The following is a 20,598-nucleotide window of genomic DNA, read 5'->3' as shown; positions in this document are numbered from 1 at the left end:
GCTACCCTGAGCAACTTTTCCAAGGGTAAGAGGGGAAATTGAGCTAATAAGCTAGAAGTGGGCTAACTAGATGTCTAGCCACCACTGTTACTTAAGCCCACAATCACAGATTCTATCTGATCTGAAGTTTGCCTGCTTGTCTTGAAAGAAGCTAGGGATTGCTAGAATATTAGGTCTAAGATAAGACAGATGTCAGCAAAATGACAGCTTCTGGTCACAAGTAGCAGTTGCAAGCTAAAATTAACAGTTTAAACTCTACATATTGCCAGTTTTTCACAAGAAAATAGTATTCCCATCAGAAATATTAACTTCTTCTGTGTCCCTACCATCTGATCCTACTTGGCACTTTGGGTTATGTGGGCCTGCACAGACAGCCAGCTAAAGGTGAAATATAAATGGATGTCAAAGTATTTTTCACAGAAAGGCAAGCCCCATATATGTACCCCTTCACTTCTTATACTGGTATATACACTGAGACAGCAAAGTAATGCACATTAAAGCACATGTTTATGCCCTGCTCTTACTCTTGAAATATGGTGATCCCAGACTCAGCAAAAGCAGTAACAACACATTAAGACGATCCAGTTAGAATAAATACAGTCAGCGGGGAAATACAGCACGGGTAGGACACATTACTAAAAAACTTTCACTCCTACAGGTATCACTGGGTCCCTGACAGTGCTCAAGTTTTAGCTAGAAGGAACAGACTGATTTCTGCAAGTTTGCTGCTAAGGGATACATGTTTGTCAAGGGTCTATTCTATTCTTGATTTTATTGGGTTTGTTGCTACTAGGGCCACATTACCTTCAGTCAACGCACTGCATGTGAAAAATACCATAATTATCTCTCTACATGTGTAGACCAAATAAGTCAAGCTACTCAGAAAGGGGAGATTACAGAATTAAGGAGCTCAGTTTATTTTTCTTCCATAAAAACAGAAGAATCGAAAATTACGGAACTCAGTTTATTTTCCTCCATATTTCACTTTATTACTGGATGGGATTTGTTCATTAGTCTGGGTTACCAGATCTGCAGAGAGATACCTTCTGACTAGCTTCCCTGATGCATTTTTCTGAAAACTGCACAGAGGGATGGAGACCCAGTTATAATCCAAGTGAACAGTGTTCAATTTACGGCCCCAGTACTGAAGCAGCTATGCAGGGAGGGAAAACAGTGATGGAGCTTGGCCCACTTGAGTCTCCTGGAATGGGAGTGGGGGGTTACAGACACTTAAGGAGCACATAATGAAGCACAACTTCTCCGGTGACATTAGAAAACCAATGCCATGCTTCAGAGAACGGTGAGTCTGCTTGCTCATAACGTCCCTTGTTAAACTAAAGAAGTAGTAGCTTGGTCAGTATCCTTTGGCTACTTAGATGAGCAAGTTAGGGCCATAAAAAGTTAAAACCCTTGAACAACCTCTGCTGGCTACCTTAATGATGACCTCTTTTGACGGACTCTTGCCCTCAGTGAAAAGGGAATGAATGGGTCAATCTGCTGAGAGGTGGATGATGACTGGTAGGCAGCGGGGGGCAAAGAAAGCAAAAAAATATTATTCATATTGCCTGTGATAAACCTGAGTCACTTTTTTTAATCCACTCCTTTCAAAGCATGGCTCAAACAACCAAAGAGGTCCAAGAACACTAATATACAAATATTTTAGGCATACGCAATAATGTCCTTCTAGCCTGCCAAGATACAAAACAGTCACTCTCATAAGTGTCCAGGTTGTTCTTAAAATATCCAAACTAGTCCTTGCTTTAATACAAATTGGTAGTCTATTCCATGCATCAGCTACTCTCTCAGAGAACAAATTAGTAAATCTTTCATTCCTGTATAATCTCTTACATAGGATCTAATGATTTCTACTACTTTCTTTGTTAACTCCAAACATTTCCAGAGGTAGTTGTCTTTAAATGCCCCATATACCTGAATAAGATCTCCTCTTAAATATCTATGAGATTCTGTACAAGTTCAGATATTTTAATATTTCATAATAAAATAAATGTTTAACTCCATGGAAGCCCTTACTATATTTGCACTATACTCTTTCCAGTGAATGTTTTCTTATAAGGTTTCCATATTTTTATTCCATACTCTTGTCTGAGTCTAATGTAGCTTACAAGCAATGATTTCATCATATCTAATTTCCTAGACTTTATAAATATTTTTTGTTTGGCCTGTTTTTGACTATCATTAACTAGTTGGTTAGAATGATCAGGAAAAACTCAAAGCTGGATTTACCCATACACCAGAGTCCTTAAATTAGTCTACATTTTCACTCACTGTGATATATGGTTTCAAGTCCCAACCTTTCCAATTTTGACAATAGTTCATCCAACATAACCTGTTCTGTTATTTTCCTCAACAAGAAAGTAAACATATGGGTCTATATAACTCTGGGTTTGACCTATTCCCCTTTCCCTTAAAGATGGATTTAACAATTGCATGCCTTCTGTCTTAAGGTATTTCCCCATACTGAAATGGCGTAGTGAATAACAGATATAAGGTTACTGAGTGCTCATGCTGAAGTGTTCCCAGTTCATTATTACTAATGCCACTTCCCTCCTCTGCTTTGTTTGGGTCCAGTTTGCATAGTTCCTTTTTAATATAATCTAATTTAATTTCAGTGTCTAAAGTTACCTGGATGTTACTAGCACAATTTATCACCCCCTTTGTGGAGCCAACCTGTTTTGCATAACATTTTACACATGGTTTCCCATCAAATAGTCGACGTGCAAAATAAATTCCTACCTGAAATATCAGTGTGCATGTTTGAAACGGAATGTCGAAAAGGTCAGAATGTCGCAAACACACTTCCTTAAGCGAATTTGACCTTTCTTGACATCCGTATACTGCAGTTGAACACTGCATATCACATGATGTAACTATTATTATGCAGAGGGGCAAGTCCCCCTGCAAACCCCCCCCCCCACATATTACATATTCCATCTCCAATATTGCACTACAGTGGTGAAAAGGGCAAATTTCCTGCTCTGCACTGTACCGCAATCTCTTATCATAAGGTCAACCACATATGTGTGAATGCACAGTGCATTCCCTGAACCAGGACTCACACAAATGAAGGTTCGACAACATGGATTCAGTCAACTAAATTTCGACATCCCATGGTTGTCAACCCTTCACTCGCAATTCTGATGGTAAACATTTATAAATATATCTATAACCTGTTGTATTTGAGACTATAGTTTACAATCTACATGCAATCAGTTTGCATATCTTTACTGCTAGCAAGTTACTTCTCTACAAAATGTTTTTCCTATTATGCTCAATATCCTTATATAAATTTTCTTCAAAATTTCTGTTCTTCTCTCACACTATGTTTGCCTGTCCAGCTTGCTTATTCCAGTTTTCAAAGTTCTAGTTTAACCTTGTTTTCATTTCTTATATTTTTTAACTCTCATGTTAATTAATTATCTTGTTCTTATGGAAATACATCATCCGGACCTTGCTTGCCTAGATCCTGAAGTTAAACTTGTTTGAATTTTTTGCAATCAAACTATTTTCCTTTCAAAACTTGCCACATTCCTTCTACAGTTTTCCACTGAATACATCACTCCAATTAATTTTACATAGTGACTGTTTCACTTCCATATTGGCTGTTATTAATCTTCTGTGCATTGGTTTAGATGTCAGTCTGGCAGAATTATCCAGCAGTAATTTAACCCTTACAACTCCATGATCACAGCACATCAATGGTAGTAAAACTTGACATGACGAAACAGTCATTTCCTTAGGAACATAAACAATGTCCTGTATGTTCTATTTTCCTGGTAGGTTTGTTTACAATCTGCAGCAATTGTTTTTCCTAAACATACATAGTAAAATAATTTTCATATTAATGATGTTGAATCAATATTATTTCAGAAAGTTTCGGGTAAATTTTAAGTCCCTAGCTACTATTATTTCCCCCATGTTCTATGCAAGAAAGCTATGAATTCCTCTAGGTCATCAGTGCTTGACTTTGACGGTTTACACAATCTAACAATTGATATCTTTTCCAGGATTGTTTTTATTGTCACAGTTACACAATCTACAGTGTTATCGTCAATGACCATGTAATAATCACAGGTCTCATAACAATCTTTAGTCCCTACCATAACACCTCCGCTTGATTTTTTTGTTAGAATATCTTTTACAGTAGGTAATTCAACCAAACTGGAAAATGAAACTCAAACCAAAAGCTGTAGATGGAATGAAGCAGCGAAAACAATTCTTTAGTACTTTCATTCAAATTTATTCTTCATGAACTTCTTCAGAAAAAAAGTTAACCTCTCACAAACACACCTCTTATAAATTACATCACACATCACATGACTTTTATAATACTTTAAATTAAAGGTGTAGAATCATACCACGTTGTTGTTAGGGGTCGCAACATACCATAAAAATGAAAAAACTGTCTTGTTTACCAAACAGCTTAGAATGTCAAAGCTTCAAAAAAATGAAATTGTGTTCGCTCCTTCATTCCATCTACAGCTTTTGGTTTGAGTTTCACTTTCCAGTTTGTTGTGTGTTTACAAGTTTTTGCTTTGACTTGTACCAGAGTGGGATGGCCTTAGAAGAGAGTACACAGGACACTTTGTTAAACCTCTCAGTACATTCAGTGTCTGAACAGTTTACAGCATTCACTTGCCAGGACAGTTACTAGAGCCATTCAAGATGGTTTTTCGAGACTGTGTAGGTCCCAGCAGCAGTGTCCAGTTGGTTTGGGTTCATTTTCACAGTTTTGACTGCCATTTGGAATTACAAACACAATGAGCAAAGGCATGAGGGTAATGACGCCACTAACACACCTGCTACCATAGGAATTACAAACAACAATGAGCAGAGGCATGAGGGTAATGACACCACTAACACACCTGCTAACAGCAGCGGCGGTCCGAGTGGGAACAGAATTGTACACTTAGATGACAGCATTTTGGACTATGTGTTCAAGGAAGTCAACAATCCTTTTTTGGACATCATTTTTGAACCGAATGGTGAAAATGTAAGTACTATTGTTAATAATAATAATATTACAAGTCATTATGAAGATGTTGGCAGTTGCAGGAAAGACATTTTTGAGCTCGAGAAGCTCACAGTTTGCTTTACATCTATGGAACTGAAGATTTTATATCTCAATGAATGTATTAAGCATAAATGTGTTCCACAGGGACTAAGGCTATCAAAATTTCCAAACTGTGTGAACTTTAGTGACTCATTTTACATTTCTTTTGAGGAAGAGACTTTCATGAAGCTACATTCTTCCACAAAATCACTCTCCCTAGTGACCATTCTAGCAGCTCGCACCAGTTGGCCCTTGATAATAGATTTTTTCTGGCTAAAGGGGTGGAAACTGCTGAATTGCAAATGACTATTAGAAAAAGTTTCTTTGTGATGTATCCTAGCAATAAAACAATTACAACTTATGTCCTTCGATAATTCCACATCCAGATATGAGATTTTATCCCTCTCAAAACTAGAAGTGAACTTCAAAAACTCTGTGGAAGTATTAAAAGAATTCAAAAGAAGTTCAGCTAGCTCACTGTCCCCTTTCAAGATAATAAAAATATCATACAAAAAACGTCTGTACATTAGGACTCTATCCTGGAAAATGGGGTTGGAAAAGACAAACTGAATTTCCCAAAACGCCATGGCCAGGTTGGCTACACTGGCTCCACAAGGGGAACCCATAGGTACCCCTATTTTTTGAATAAAAAAATTTATTGTTGAAAGTGATATAATTACTAGACAAATTTAGGTCTAATAATTCACTCACCAGATGGATCTCTTCATTTGGGGCTCCTTTGGAACACATCAAAATAGGAATCCAATCCAATGCCACTGAATGGGGTATGGAAGAGTATAGATCCTTCACGTCTACAGTCAAGAAATGACTGTCGACGTTGAAAGGAATCTGATTGACTCTAGCCAGAAAGGACCAAGAATCCTTGGATATCTGGGATTCGCTTACTATATATTTTTTCATTATAGATATCTACTACTTTTGCACTTGCATAAGTTATATTCCCTCTTGCTCTAACCAAAGGTCACATGAGAGGATCCTCAAGGTTCTTAGGATTTTGGGGGCCCCAAATATAATGGGTACTTTAGTCACAGATGTAGATATATAGTTATATAGGTTCAAGTCTAGTGTATTGTTGATGAACATGTCACTGTAATAAGAAGAAATTCTAGAGAGACCTATATTCAACTCGTTTCTAGAAACTTCTAAATAGGTTTCTGAGGATAAAATAACCTCCATTCTCCTGATGTAATCCCCATTGTTCCCCACTGGACGCTTGCCATTACCCAGGAGTTAATGGTAGATTATCCATAACATGTATGTTGAGACTCCGGAGCTTAAACAGGCAAAAATTTCTAAAATTTCTTTTATTATTCAGTTTTCTTCTCCCTTTCAGTTTTCTTATCCTTTAGTTTATAATTCCAGACTAGTTCGAACAGTCGATTTTGTACTTCATTGTCATTATTATTATTACATTATTATTAATTCCATTTTAATAGAAAACTTTTTACCTCAGCTAGGGTAAAAAGTGTTGTTAGTGTGGAGATGGTTTTTAACAGATTTGAGCTAGACCTGTCTTCAGAGGTATTTGTGAGGGTAGTTAGATATCCTTGAATGTTGTTAGATTGAAGGTTAGTCTGTTTACAATGTTTAAACATATAAAGGCATATCTTTTTTGTATATTTACATTTTAACATGCTAGATTTTTTTTAGCAGCAGATTATTGTTTCAAAGCAACTGCATATACAAATATTTATTGCCGCTTAATACTTTTATGTCTGAGTCTAAACATTTTTTAGTAGAATGTAATTAGGTTACTTATTAGCTTTTTTAATGGTAATTGTCAATTGTATATAAGGGGAAAGTGTTTAGTGACGTTGTTTCTGTTTTTTTCTGATGAAGTTGGTGTATTTATGCTGATGAAAAGCTCGTGGGAAGCTTAAAGTATTAAATTACATCTTTTAACTTATCCATCGACTGGTGACTTCCTTTACAGTTTTCGAGGTTTTAGGAGAGTTGTTTCATCATTTTCACTGAGTGAAGTCTCTTTCCTTGCTGCAGTTAATCATACTCATACGTATACATGTAAGACTGCTTATCAGCGTATTCGCTCTCCCTCTATCGCTTATGCATTAAGCATGTTATGCTTTTGTGATGGGGGGGGGGGCATGTTTACAAGAACTCCTTTACATTTTTGTTTTCATGCTGAAAGTCCAAGATTTGCATATACATGCAGCTCCACTCCTTTCAGATTATTGCTATGAAAATGTGAACCCCTCGACCACGAATATCGCTGAGAGTAAAGATAAAAAAAAATCAAGTTAAAAATAAAATGCAGGACTTAAAAATAACAAAATAAACTTTCAAATATCATCTTCTTCTTCAGGCTAGAGTATATAACATCTGAACTAAAGTAACACCTGTTTAAATAACTTCATAAACTTTAAGACCTAATCACGTAACTTAACAACTTGCATATTCCTCTGACAACCGAGAATGGTTTAAAGGAAAACTACTACTGAGTCATGATTCCATAGTTGTTACTAACATAAGATACTATTTGGCCTTTTAGTTTAACAGTTTGTTAACCCAGCCACTGGGGATGCACAAGCCAGTCCATTTCTTTGTGTCGACCCCAAGCCTGGATAAATGGGGAGGGTTACTTCAGGAAGGGCATCCGGTGTAAAACTTTTGCCAAATGACATATGCGGACAACAATACAAATTTCCAAACCAGATCAGTCGAGGCCCAGGTTAACGACGACTGTCACCAGTATGGTAAGCCAACAAGTTGTTGTTGGAAATTGGGTTACTGTTGGCCAAAGGAGAAAGAGAAGAAGAAGGGGTAGACATGCCCGAAAGGAGGAAGACAGGAGGAAGGTTAGGAGTGTGGTAGTAAGGGTAGGCACTTTGAATGTTGGTAGTATGACTAGTATAAGGAGAGAGCTAGCTGATATGATGGAGAGAAGGAAGGTTGATATATTGTGCGTGCAAGAGACCAGATGGAAGGGGAGTAAGGCCAGGTGTAGTGAAGGTGGGTTCAAATTGTTCTATCATGGTGTGGATGGGAGAAGGAAATGGGGTAGGGGTTATCCTGAAGGAACAGTATGCCAAGAGTGTTTTGGAGGTGAAAAGAGTATCTGATAAAGTGATTTTTATGAAGCTGGAAATTGATGGTGTGATGATGAATGTTGTTAGTGCATATGTTCCGCAAGTTGGTTGTGTGATGGATGAGAAAGAAAAATTTTGGATTGAGTTGGATGAAGTGGTGAGTTTACCCAAAGAAGAGAGAGTGGTGATTGGAGAAAATTTCAATGGGCATGTTGGTAAAGGGAACAGACGGGATGAGGAAGTGATGGGTAAGTATGGTGTTAAGGAGAGGAATGCAGAAGGTCAGATGGTGGTGGATTTTGAGACAAAGATGGACATGGCTGTGAATACGGATTTTAAGAAGAGGGAGGAGCACAGGGTGATGTACGACAGTGGAGGAAGATGTGCACAGATGGATTATATCCTATGCAAGAGGACCAGTTTGAAGGAAATTGGAGACTGTAAAGTGGTGACGGGAAAATGTAGTTAGGCAGCATAGGATGGTGGTTTATCCCTTTTTTATTTCTCCAAATCTTTTGGGTTTCTAACACTATGACGGGAATGGACCCCATTCCTAAGTCAAAGTACAATTAAAGTTCATGAAATTAGTACTGTTTCCATCTTTGATGTGAGCCAAATGTGCTCTTCGCAGTACCTGCAGTGTGCCCAGTAATGACTCCTTCTCCAATTTGTATGGGGTTATATGGATTGGTAACATACCTAAATACAACTGTAGATTCTTTTTATAAGACCTGTTGCTTCTACTACTATTGGAACTGTCTGGGTATCTTTCTTCCACACTGCTCTTGTTTCTGCCTACAAATCCTGATATTTTATGACTTACGCAAGACACTGTAGTCACTAGGTGTAGCGACTTCAGTGATCAATGCTACTTTTTGTCTTCTTTTCTTGGACCACTATATCTGGTTTTCTGCATCTGTCTTTCGAACTGTCAGTAATGGGTGATACCATGTGATATAAACTTCATCATTTTCTGTGATGCTTTGTGGCTCATGTTTCCAGTGTTTTTCAGCCACTTCAATGTCATAATGCTTGCACAATCCCCAGTGCAACAGTCTTGCCACATTAGTATGCCTTTCAGTATACAGTCCTTCAGTCATTAGTATGTCACAACCAGCAATAAGGTGTGCGACTGTTTCCTGCTTGGTTTTACAAAACCTACATTTGTCTGTTTCTCCCACATGCTCAAGGGGCTTTGCAAATCAGCATGTACGTAGCCCAGTATCTTGGGCTGCCATCTCTTGGTTTGAATTTGCTTCTCCTTAACCCTTCCTGTGTTTGTTCCTAATCAACATGAGGTTCTTCCTGAAGTTTTCTACACTTGCAACTATATTTACTCTTTTTCCACATGTTTTGCCTTCTCATCTGGTCCTTCACCTTATATTCTTTCTTTTGTTTTTTGGCACATTCATTTGCTGCCTGATTTTTATCTACTTCTGGTTTGATTTCCATTCCTCCTTGATGCCAATATGCTTCTGCTAAATTAAGCAGAGAAGTCATCTTAGATTTAGTCTCCTCATATTTCAAAGCTTTCACTACATTTGAGATTTGTGAGGTCAGCAAATATGTGCAGTGTCCCACAGTTACCGATTTATACATGTAATCAATTTCAAGGAGGCCCATCCCTCCTTCGGAATGAGGAATATATAATCTTGGTATACACTGATTTTTATAAATCATTTGGTGACCATAAAGCATTCTTCTTGTTTTCCTATCTAATCTACCCAACACATTTTGGGGCCAGTCAATCACTCCAAAACTGTAAGTTAGGACAGGAAGAGTAAACTGGTTTATAGCTTGGATTTTGTTCCTAGATGGCAATGCTGTTTTCAGTATTAAAGTATTCTAAAGTATTCCTTACTAAGTTTTATTCGCATTTGTTTGTCTTTTATTGCTGATCGTCCATCAATTCCCAGATATTTATACACTCCCTCTTGCTCCAGTTCTTTTATATCACATTTTTCTCCAAACTGATGTTTTCCTGCTTTAAAGGTTGCTTCTGCACACTTATCAAGACCAAATGACATTCTTGTATCATCTGAAAAATTCTATCAACCTGCAGCTGTGCTTTCAGTTCCTCATCTGATGAGCTATACAGTTTTAAATCATTGACAAAGAGAAGATGAGAAGTCTTCACATTTTGTTGGTGGTCTGCAGGATGATGGTGATCAAGAAGAGGAGGAGGAGTGTGAGGGCAGTGTCAAGGATCAAATCATGGAAGTTGAAAAAGGGTGATTGTGAGGTGGAGTTCAGGGAACAGTTAAGACATGCACTAGGTGGCAGTAAAGAGTTAACAAATAGCTGGGTAACTACAGCAGAGCTGATAAGGGAGACAGCTAGAAAGGTGCTTGGTGTGACATCTAGACAGAGGAAGGACGACAAGGAGACCTGGTGATGGAACGAAGAAGTACAGGAGAGTATACAGAATACAGTATGCAAAGAAGACATGGGATTGTCAGACAGATGAAGAAAATAGACATCAGTATAATGAGATGAGGCGTATGGCAAAGAGAGAGGTGGCAAAGGCTAAGTATAAGGAGCATGGAGAGTTGTATGAAAGGTTGGACACAAAAGAGAGAGAAAAGGACCTGTACCAACTGGCTAGACAGAGGGACCGGGCTGTGAAAAATGTGCAGCAGGCAAGGGTGATAAAGGATAATGATGGAAATGTACTCACAAGTGAGGAGAGTGTGTTGAGGGGCTGATGAATGAAGAGAATGAGAGAGACAGAGAGAAGGTTGGATGATGTGGGAATAGTGAATCAGGAAGTTCAGCAGATTAGCAAGGAGGAAGTAAGGACAGCTATGAAGAGGATGAAGACTGGAAAGGGTGTTGGTCCAGATGACATACCTGTGGAAGCATGGAGGTGTTTAGGAGAGATAGTCGTGGAGTTTTTAACCAGATTATTTAATGAAATCTTGAAAAGTGAGAGGATGCCTGAGGAGTGGAGTAGAAGTGTTTTGGTACAGATTTTTAAGAATAAGGGTGATGTGCAGAGCTGTAGTAACCACAGCGGGATAAAACTGATCTGTCACAGCATGAAGTTATGGGAAAGAGGGTCTATATTACATCATCGAACGCTTAAAAAAGCGAATGCTGATTGATCGACCTGATTTAAGCGAAAGCTTACAATCTCAAACTGTCAGATCAGCGATTTTTTTCCCAGGGAAAAAAAATGGCTGATCCAAAACACATACACACAACACAAGCACACCAAACAAACAGAAATCCACACACATACACCTAAAATCTGACACCTAACCCTACACTAAACTATGCACACACCACTAACTACCCACTTACCTTAACCCAAACCCTAACCCTAATGTCTGTTACTATCGCACACTCACCTCACCCGCTCCCTAACCCTAACTCACTTAAATCTGCCCTAACCCTCATGTCCACTCAGTCGCACACACACCTAACCCGAGCCCTAACCCTAATTCACCTAAATCACCCTAACACTCACATCCACACAATCGCACACTTAACTGAATCCGAAGAGTAACTTTCCACCATAACACCGAAAATACAGAAGTAACAGAAACGGACAACCGAATTCTTTCCCTAGAAAAAAAATTCAAGTTTCTGCTGCTTTGATATTTTGCAGTTTCGTGAAAATAAGTTTGATCAATCAGCGTTCGAGGATATAATATAGACCTGGGAAAGAGTATTGGAAGCTAGGTTAAGAAGGGAGGTAATGATTAGTGAGCAACAGTATGGTTTCATGCCGGGAAACAACACTACAGATGTGATGTTTGTTCTGAGGGTGTTGATGGAGAAGTACAGAGAAAGTCAGAATGAGTTGCATTGTGTCTTTGTGGACTTAGAGAAAGCATATGTCAGGGTGCCTAGAGAGGAGTTGTACTACTGTATGAGGAAGTCCGGAGTGGCAGAAAGTATGGAAGAGTGGTACAGGATATGTGACGGGGCGAGGTCTGCAGTAGCAGTGACGGATGCATTTAAGGTGGAGGTGGGATTACATCAAGGATCAGCTCTGGGCCCTTTCTTATTTGCAATGGTGATGGACAGGTTGACAAACGAGATCAGAGAGGAGTCCCCACGGACTATGATGTTTGCCGATGGCATTACGAACTGTAGTGAGAGTAGGTAACAGGTTGAGGAGACCCTGGAGAGGTGAAGATATGCTTTAGAGAGAACAGGAATGAAGGTCAGCAGGACTAAGACAGAATATATGTGTGTGAATAAGAAAAAGGCTAGAGGAATGGTGAGGATGCAGGGAGTGAAGTAGAGTAGAGTTGGCGAAGGTGGATGAATTTAAATACTTGGGGTCAACAGTTCAAAGTAATGGAGAGTGTGGAAGAGAGGTGAGGAAGAGAGTACAGGCAGAGGGGAATAGGTGGAGAAGAGTGTCAGGAGTGATTTGTGACAGATGGGTACCAGTAAGAGTGAAAGGGAAGACCTACAAGAGGTTAGTGAGATCAGCTATGTTATATGGTTTAGAGACGGTGGCACTGACAAAGAGGCAGGAATCAGAGCTAGAGGTGACAGAGTTAAAGATGTTAAGATTTGCATTGGGTGTGATGAGGATGGACAAGATTAGGAATCAGTATATTAGAGGGTCAGCTCAGGTTGGACGATTTGAAGACAAAGCCAAAGAGCGAGACTGTGATGGTTTGGATATGAGCTGAGGAGGGATGCTGGGTATATTGGGAAAAGGATGCTAAGGATGGAGCTGCCAGGTAAGAGGAAGGCCTAAGATAAGGTTTATGGATGTGGTGCAAGAGGACATGCAGGTGGCTGGTTTGGCAAAGTAAGATGCAGAGGACAGGAAGAAGTGGAAAAAGATGATCCGCTGTGGCAACCCCTAATGGGAACAGCTGAAAGAAGAAGAAGTTTGTTTGATTTATAAACTCCAAATGGAAATATTACTCATCATTTCCAATATTTTAGACTTTAAGGTGGTTTTATGGTGTACTCTCTATAATGTTTTTCTAAGGCATTCTGCTTGTTACTCTTTTTTAAAGTGATCTGTTAAGTTTTTTTTAAGTGTTCTACTCTTGTTTTGCATGTATTGCAATTACAGTATTATTTACTTTAGTGGCAACTGTTGTGCATGCTTTCTTTGGTGGAATTATTTATTTCCTAGCTGAAACTGTCAAGACAGAGCTTGTTAGCATTCTGACACTCATCCCCAAGCATGATGTCATGTTAACAGTGCTAGAGTAGAGCTGGAAATTTTGAAGCATGGCAGGCTTTTTTCACAAACTTGCTCTTATTTTTTCATGGCTTCAACTGTGACAGGATGAACACAATGTAAATACATTCACATTTAGTTCTGTAATCTAATCAATATTGCACTGGGTGTTTTAGTTTTTTACACAGCACTAATTTTTAAGGAGTTTGGTGAAAAGATTACATTGCCTTGTTGTACTGCTGACAGCCTCATATTTATTGCAGTTAATTTTTAAACATGGCATTCATGGTGTGTTTTGTTTCTGTGGAAATAGTTACTCATTTATGTACTATTTACCAGCATGTAAGCCATTATATGATGTAAGTTGTGCTATACATACCTCTCAGCTGTCTAGGATATTGCAAAATGTCCCTGTGTTTTCACACACACACACACACACACACACACACACACACACACACACACACACACACACACACACACACACACACACACACAACCATTGCATGACTAATGCATAACTCCGATTTCCACATTAGAGTCTATCTCTATGATCTACTGCTAGTACTATCATCATTCCACATCACCCAACAAACACTTTCAGGATTAAGCCCTTGTTCCCTTATAAACTTCACTACATACATGTCCTACAATCTTGTATTATATTTTCTTCAAAAATAAAAATAGTTCATATTACACAAAGAACAGAAACAATGTGCCAAATTTCACTCTCTTGCCCAACACAGAGTGTGTGTGTGTGTGTGTGTGTGTGTGTGTGTGTGTGTGTGTGTGTGTGTGTGTGTGTGTGTGTGTGTGTGTGTGTGTGATCCACCTTCCATAAGAATCAGTACAGTGCTCATTACTAATTCATATGCATTGCTAATTTTCAAACAGATCCATACCATTCACTGACTTCCTCCTCAACACTCTAAAGAAAAACACATTATCTATACAAATACTGCCATTCAAAACACTAACAAACAAAAAAAAAAAACCCACTGTGGACCAATAGTGAAAACAGGAAGTGCAACCACAAAATGAAAGTAATGTACTCTCCACTTTAGAAAAATTATATATTTCATTTAGTAATCAGCAGCAAAATAAATTCATTATAACCTAACAGAACCCATACCATTTGTGATTTCCCAAATTTTATTTATTTATTGCGTTTTGCTGACTGTGAAAGTCTGACTGAGTAGAAAACCCCCTTTCAGCAGAGGCCTCGGGAGATAAGCTCCACACGATACAGAGAGAAAGTAACACACATACAGAGTATTTAATAATGAGTAAAAACAGTCGATGTTTGAACATAAAATAGTCAAAAAACATTAACAAGATACATATGAATAGTCACTATACAAGTGTAATCACAATGCAAGGATATACAGTGATATGAAAATCATTCAAAGGTAGATCAGAATGAGTGCTTGCACTAACAAAGTTTAGATCCATAGTAATTTATAACAGCTGGATAGTGGTAAAGTGAACTTTCATAAAAATGTAAAGCTGAGGACAGTGTAGTACAGTGTATGTGGTCAAGAAGATAAAATTAGCATGGCATGACTGATTATTGGCCAAGTAGTCATTTTAGAGAGGGATTTCACTATGGTAAAAAGCCTCATCAACACTGCTGTCATCCGAACTTCCTGCAGAACTCAAGTAAGACTAATCCTTATACTGACTTAGGATTCCAACATCACAAGTTAAACCAATAACTTGGACGTCACTGCTGTCACTAGAAAAAACACTAGTCCTCAACTGCTTTCATGCACTGAACTAACAGCTTTAGTGGAATGCCTTACATGACATCAAAGGTCAGAGGGTATTCCACAGAGAATTACAGGGAGGCAGAGCATCACAAAATGAAAAATAAAAAAAAAAGGGAAGGGAAAATTGATTGTAAATCATGAAACAATTTGGCAAAACCACAAAGGAGGCAATGCAACAATAAAACAACCCTGAAGATAAAAATAGTGACAATTCAGCTCCCTACTGAAATGTTAGCTTTCGAAATGCTGAGTGCCAAAAAGCCACAAAAAAACAAAGAAAACAAAACAAGAGCAAATCTTGAAAATTGCTCTTCTCCTTAAAACTTCTTTAAATGGTCTAATATTCTAACATGTTGCAAGCCATACCTCTCAACCTGGAAACATCAGAAATCTGGACAAGGCCCATGAAAAATAGGTACAAATCTGTACGCTGATTAACATAACATTTGGATACATAACTACGTAACCCTGCCTACTCCAATGGAATTGTGGGATACCAACTTTCAAACGCAAACTGAAGGACAGACGACCAAAATATGGCACCAGAGTCCCCCCTGCAGCCATTCCAATGTCCCATTACCTGGCTATTTCGCCCCATTTACCATGAACACTAATGTGTGCATACTGCTTTACTTCTACAATGATTATTTGGATTTTATTTTTACATTTTATAGCACAATGCAGAAACACTAATAGACATCTGCTAAACTAAGCAATACTGTCTCACAATGAAAATAGACTTGGCATTAAAATGTCTCTGCCCTTGAAACTCACAGTCATTGAAACAGCATTAAAACCCACACCTCATCCAAAGAAAATGCACCTGTCCAGTGCTGGATAAAGATTACCTTTGGGCTGTTTTCAAATTATTGGCCCTTGGCACATAAAACATGAAACATACATGTGTTCTTTCATACGCCTTCCAGACTTTATAAAATTATATTCCTTGTATAATACAGCACACACAGCGCATTTTAAATTTATCATTTGAACATTCTTCCAGTAGGTGTGAAACAAAATGCATGAACCAATAATGACAAAACTGCTCAATTCAGAACATTTCCATCATAAAAGTCTACTTAAACACCCACACAATATATATATATATATATAAAAATAGAATGGCAGTAGTGTATGCCATAGGCTCTTGCTATATACATACAGTGTTTGCATTATTTACTGGATCTATAAATAAACAAAAAGGAAAGCAAATTCCAAAGGTTGGTCAGCTCATAAAGCAGACTGGTAAAGTACAAGCAATAATTAAAGGTAACTAAAATGTTCTGCTGAGATCTTGTTCTGAAATGTCAGATTCCATGCAGACATTTAGTTTACTAAGTATTGTGCTTTTGTGAGTAAAAAAAAGTAACACAATAATTATCATTCTTTTATTTTATAAAATTGCTTTGAGAAATACTAGGAATTCAACATCTTGAAGATTAAGTCTCCTGACATAACTATAGTTTTATTTTAAAGTCAGAAAATGAACACAGACACATAATACAGCATTTCATTCAAAACTGTAGAAAGTCTTTTGTTTTGATGAGTAAATATAATATGTTCTTGTTTAATTAAAGACTGCTGATTAAACAGCTGCCCTATGGCATAGAGTGATAAAGCCCCAACTATGCCCCAGGTGACACAGGTCTGATTACAGGCTCAAGTGTCTGATAAAGCAGCAGGGAGGGATTGATGCCATCTCCCATGATGATATCTGGAGGAGAACGGGGATGTTGTGTGGCTAGAGAGGTACAGTCCAAAGAGGTGAAAGGGTGGGGCATGGCTGTGCTGATGCACAGGTGAAGAGCTATACCTTACATCCTCACTACATGGGCATAACCCCAGGTATAGCAAAGAAAGGGAAGCAGTAACAAGGTAGGTCATAAACAAAAAGTCCCCTGAGAGACGGTAGATCTCACCATGATGCCTTTTATGATCTGTATGGACTCCAGCCAATATTGGAGTAAGTCTCAGGGTTTTAGGTAAAGCTGGTAGACTCAGAATGGATGTTGGGCATTGAGTGTTGTAGGACAAAGCTAGGCAGGGCCAAAGAAAAATAGAGACTTCTAAGACTACTGAGTAAATCCAGTGGGCTGGTATATTCCCTTTACAACACGGTTCTCATGTAAGCTATTTTATACTGAAAAAAGGGTTCCTTAATCAGCACCAAATGGGATACTATTCTGCTGGCAAATAACTAAAAATTACTTCTTCCTAAAGTCAGCTTTAGAAGACCCTGTGTTGTACTCAGAAAGAATCTTTATTTGCAGTGTCCAAATTTCAGCAACAGAGGAAGTATCTGTTGCCAGTCATGCTGGATTTCAAACCATGACAAGTAACCTGTAACAACTCTAATAGATGGCACATGACTGTCTCAAACAAATTGCTTGTGCAATACTGTGAGCAGCAGTAGTGTTCATCTGCATTCTATAACTGACCAGTTCATGAAACAATTTAGTTAGGCTGCTCATTCTCAGATCTCTGTAGCTCCACAGCAATGTAAATGTGACAACACACACACACACACACACACACACACACACACTGCTCAAGCCCAGAATAACATCACAAGTGTTCCCTACCTTCTCGAGTGCAGCCAGAATCAGAATCTTTCCATTCACTCTGCAGTACCCAGGACTTCCCGACCCGCTCGCAAGTGCAGCCAGACTTCCCGTTCGCAGATACTAAAAACTTGTTTCCTTCCTTCCTTCCCGCTTGCAGAGCATTTGAACAGCTGGAAATGCATCAAGAGCCCTGACACACACACACACACACACACACACACACACACACACACACACACACACACACACACACACACACTTGCACACACTGCTCAAGCCCAGAATAATGTCACAAGTGTTCCCTACCTTCTTGAGTGCAGCCAGAATCAGAATCTTTCCATTCACTCTGCAGTACCCAGGACTTCCTGACCCGCTCGCAAGTGCAGCCAGACTTCCCGTTCGTAGATACTAAAAACTTGTTTCTTTCCTTCCTGCTCGCAGACCATTTGAACAGCTGGAAATGCGTCCAGAGCCCTAGAGCTTAATTCCAATAGGCTGGTAGCCCCGATGGAGCTGACGTCATCACACACCTGATGACATCAGCTCAAACAGCGAAAAAGAAAACAAAAATGCTCTGAAAAATCGGAAATGAAGGGGTGCCACTCGGGAATCGTGGCACCCCAGTATTTGGACCCCCAAAACTCGGTAAAAACCATGTAATTTGATACAGTTGAGAGGTATGTTACAAGCGCTCTGGTTTTTCAATATAAACCAAGTTTCACTAACAGCCAGTAGCAACCATAAACTCAGTCTGACATGTTCTGTGCACATTAGCCATTATTATGTCAGGATGTTTTTATATATCAGTTCTATGTACTAAACAGGTACCACAGCAGCCACAGGGAAATGTACCTCTGCTGCTTGTTTCTATAGAACAGATGCCAAAACATGTGCCCTTAAATACACCTTCTGGTTCCTTCATCTGTTATAAACAAAGCAATGATTTTTTAATGAGCATTTGTTATCTTTAAATGAAGAACATACCAAATGCATGTTCCCACTAATAAACATTAGTATCCCTTTACTAACGAAGTGGTATTTAGTCACAAAAGCAGAATCCTGATAGGCAGAGTATCCCCCTTATACCTCACACAAGCACAATTAGAAAGACTTTCTGAAGACACAAAACAAGATGCATCACTTATCAAGTTCCTCTCTTCAGGAGTAGACTTGGAAATTTCTCTGTTCATTTGATTTAATCAATTCTCAGCTGGGGTGCCTTCTGTGCAGAGTCTACATGTTTTCCCTCTGGTCAACTGGGTTTCCTCCAGGTGCTCCGGTTTCCTCCCACATTCCAAAGACAAGTCGTAGGTGATTTTGGGCACTCTAAATTGGCCACAGGTGACAGTGTGTGCACGAGTGAGTGGTGCCAATGAACTATCGCAGCAGGGCTAGCCACCCAGCAGTGTAAACCTTGGCTCGAGATGATTGTCACTGCAGAAGTGACACCCCAACCCCATGTGCAAAATGGGAAAAGGGGTTGAGGATGGATGAATCATACAAAAGGCAACCAGAGAGCACTGCAATCACTTCTAAGACTGCCAGACAAAGGAGTGGGATTCATAAACCTTGTCTTTCATAGACAAGGACTGGCATTCATTAGAAATATGTACAAAAGCCTTTTGAAGTTCATACAAACTGCTTAAAATGGGGCACATTCCTATTCATGATGTTAAACCAATATGTAGTCATAGTACACAGTGTGCAGAATTGCTATGCATGTAACCCCCCTCCTTGACAACAGTATATAATTCATGTAAAAGGCAACAACTAGGAAAAAGCTGGTCCCATTGCCCTATATAACGGGACTAGAAGTTGTTTCGATGGTATGTGAAGACAGCAGCTTAAGCCTTTATTGAATTATCAATTGTAACATAGTCAAACTTAGATTTATACAAAAGAAAAAAACATATAAATAAGATCACAGTTACAGACATTATACATCACATATATTCTTCTGTACAATATAATCAAAATAGCATTATATAAGCTGGTCAGTTCCTGCCTTCCCTTAAACCTCATTTCTACTCCAAAACTTTTCTGCATGTATTGTTCTTATAATTTCCATTTTTTCGATGTAATTTGCTCCTATCCTTTTCTAAAGATTCCACTTCCAGTTATTTTATCTCTGTTACAATATTCACTACTTCAGATAGGGTTGGTTTAGCCATTGAGTTCCATTTGCTAGTAACTGCTTTTTTGGTAGCCACCAGAGTTGAACTTAACAAAGCTTTACTCTGTCTAGGCAATTCAGATCCTGTATCCCGGCTCAAAGTGTACTCGTAGGGAATTTTTAAAGTCTCCCAACTAATTACACTCCCAAAACATGTTACTAGTTACGTCTTTCTTCCCCAACACACCCCAGCATTTGCCATGCACTTGAGTAAAACCTCTTTGCAGTCTGCTTGGGGTATAAAAATCCCCAAACAAACACCTATAAACAAAAATCCTAAATTATTTTGACTTTGTTATGTATCTGGGAGACATACATATGTCCTCCCATTGTTTTTTGTGAATTGCTTATCCAGTCTTTCTCTTCCCAATCTTTTCTAACCTCCTCTGATTGACTCCTGAAGTTATTGTGTAATATCTTAAATATCCTCCTAATTATCCCTTTTTAATAAATGGCAGCTTCTGTTGTAAATTCATCTAAAAACACAACCAGTCCAAGTGTTTCACTTAGGATTTCACTATTTCTTTCTCTTGGCCTATATCCTGATATCAATCCCTGACAGAGAAGGCAGTCTCTAGCCTACAGTCCAAATGTCTTATTGGCCTCTTCCCATTCTGCTACTTTTCCCTCTCTAATTATTTGTTCCCAGTACATTGGTTCCTTTGCCAGTTTTCGCCAGTAAATTTCAGCCCCCCTTACTTATTCCTTTATGCCACTAACTGCAGTCATCCCTATCATCAGAATCTTCTTTCTCTTTCCCTGTGTTGGTTTAGCTCTTAGAATAGTTTCTGTTAC

At 38.7% G+C, this 20,598-nt stretch overlaps 1 protein-coding gene across 32 annotated transcripts in view; it reads right to left on the bottom strand.

Moving 5' to 3' along the window:
* Positions 1 to 20,598, bottom strand: part of SORBS1 (sorbin and SH3 domain containing 1) — a 4,096,285-nt gene that overhangs the window by 495,120 nt on the left and 3,580,567 nt on the right. The gene's annotated exons all lie outside the window — the stretch shown is intronic.

Source organism: Protopterus annectens, chromosome 14.part0 (genome assembly GCF_019279795.1).
Source record: "Protopterus annectens isolate FY-2018-M chromosome 14.part0, PAN1.0, whole genome shotgun sequence".
Lineage (NCBI taxonomy): Eukaryota > Metazoa > Chordata > Ceratodontiformes > Protopteridae > Protopterus > Protopterus annectens.
Note: the sequence above shows the minus strand (reverse complement) of the source record. Positions and strands in the feature narration are given on the sequence as shown.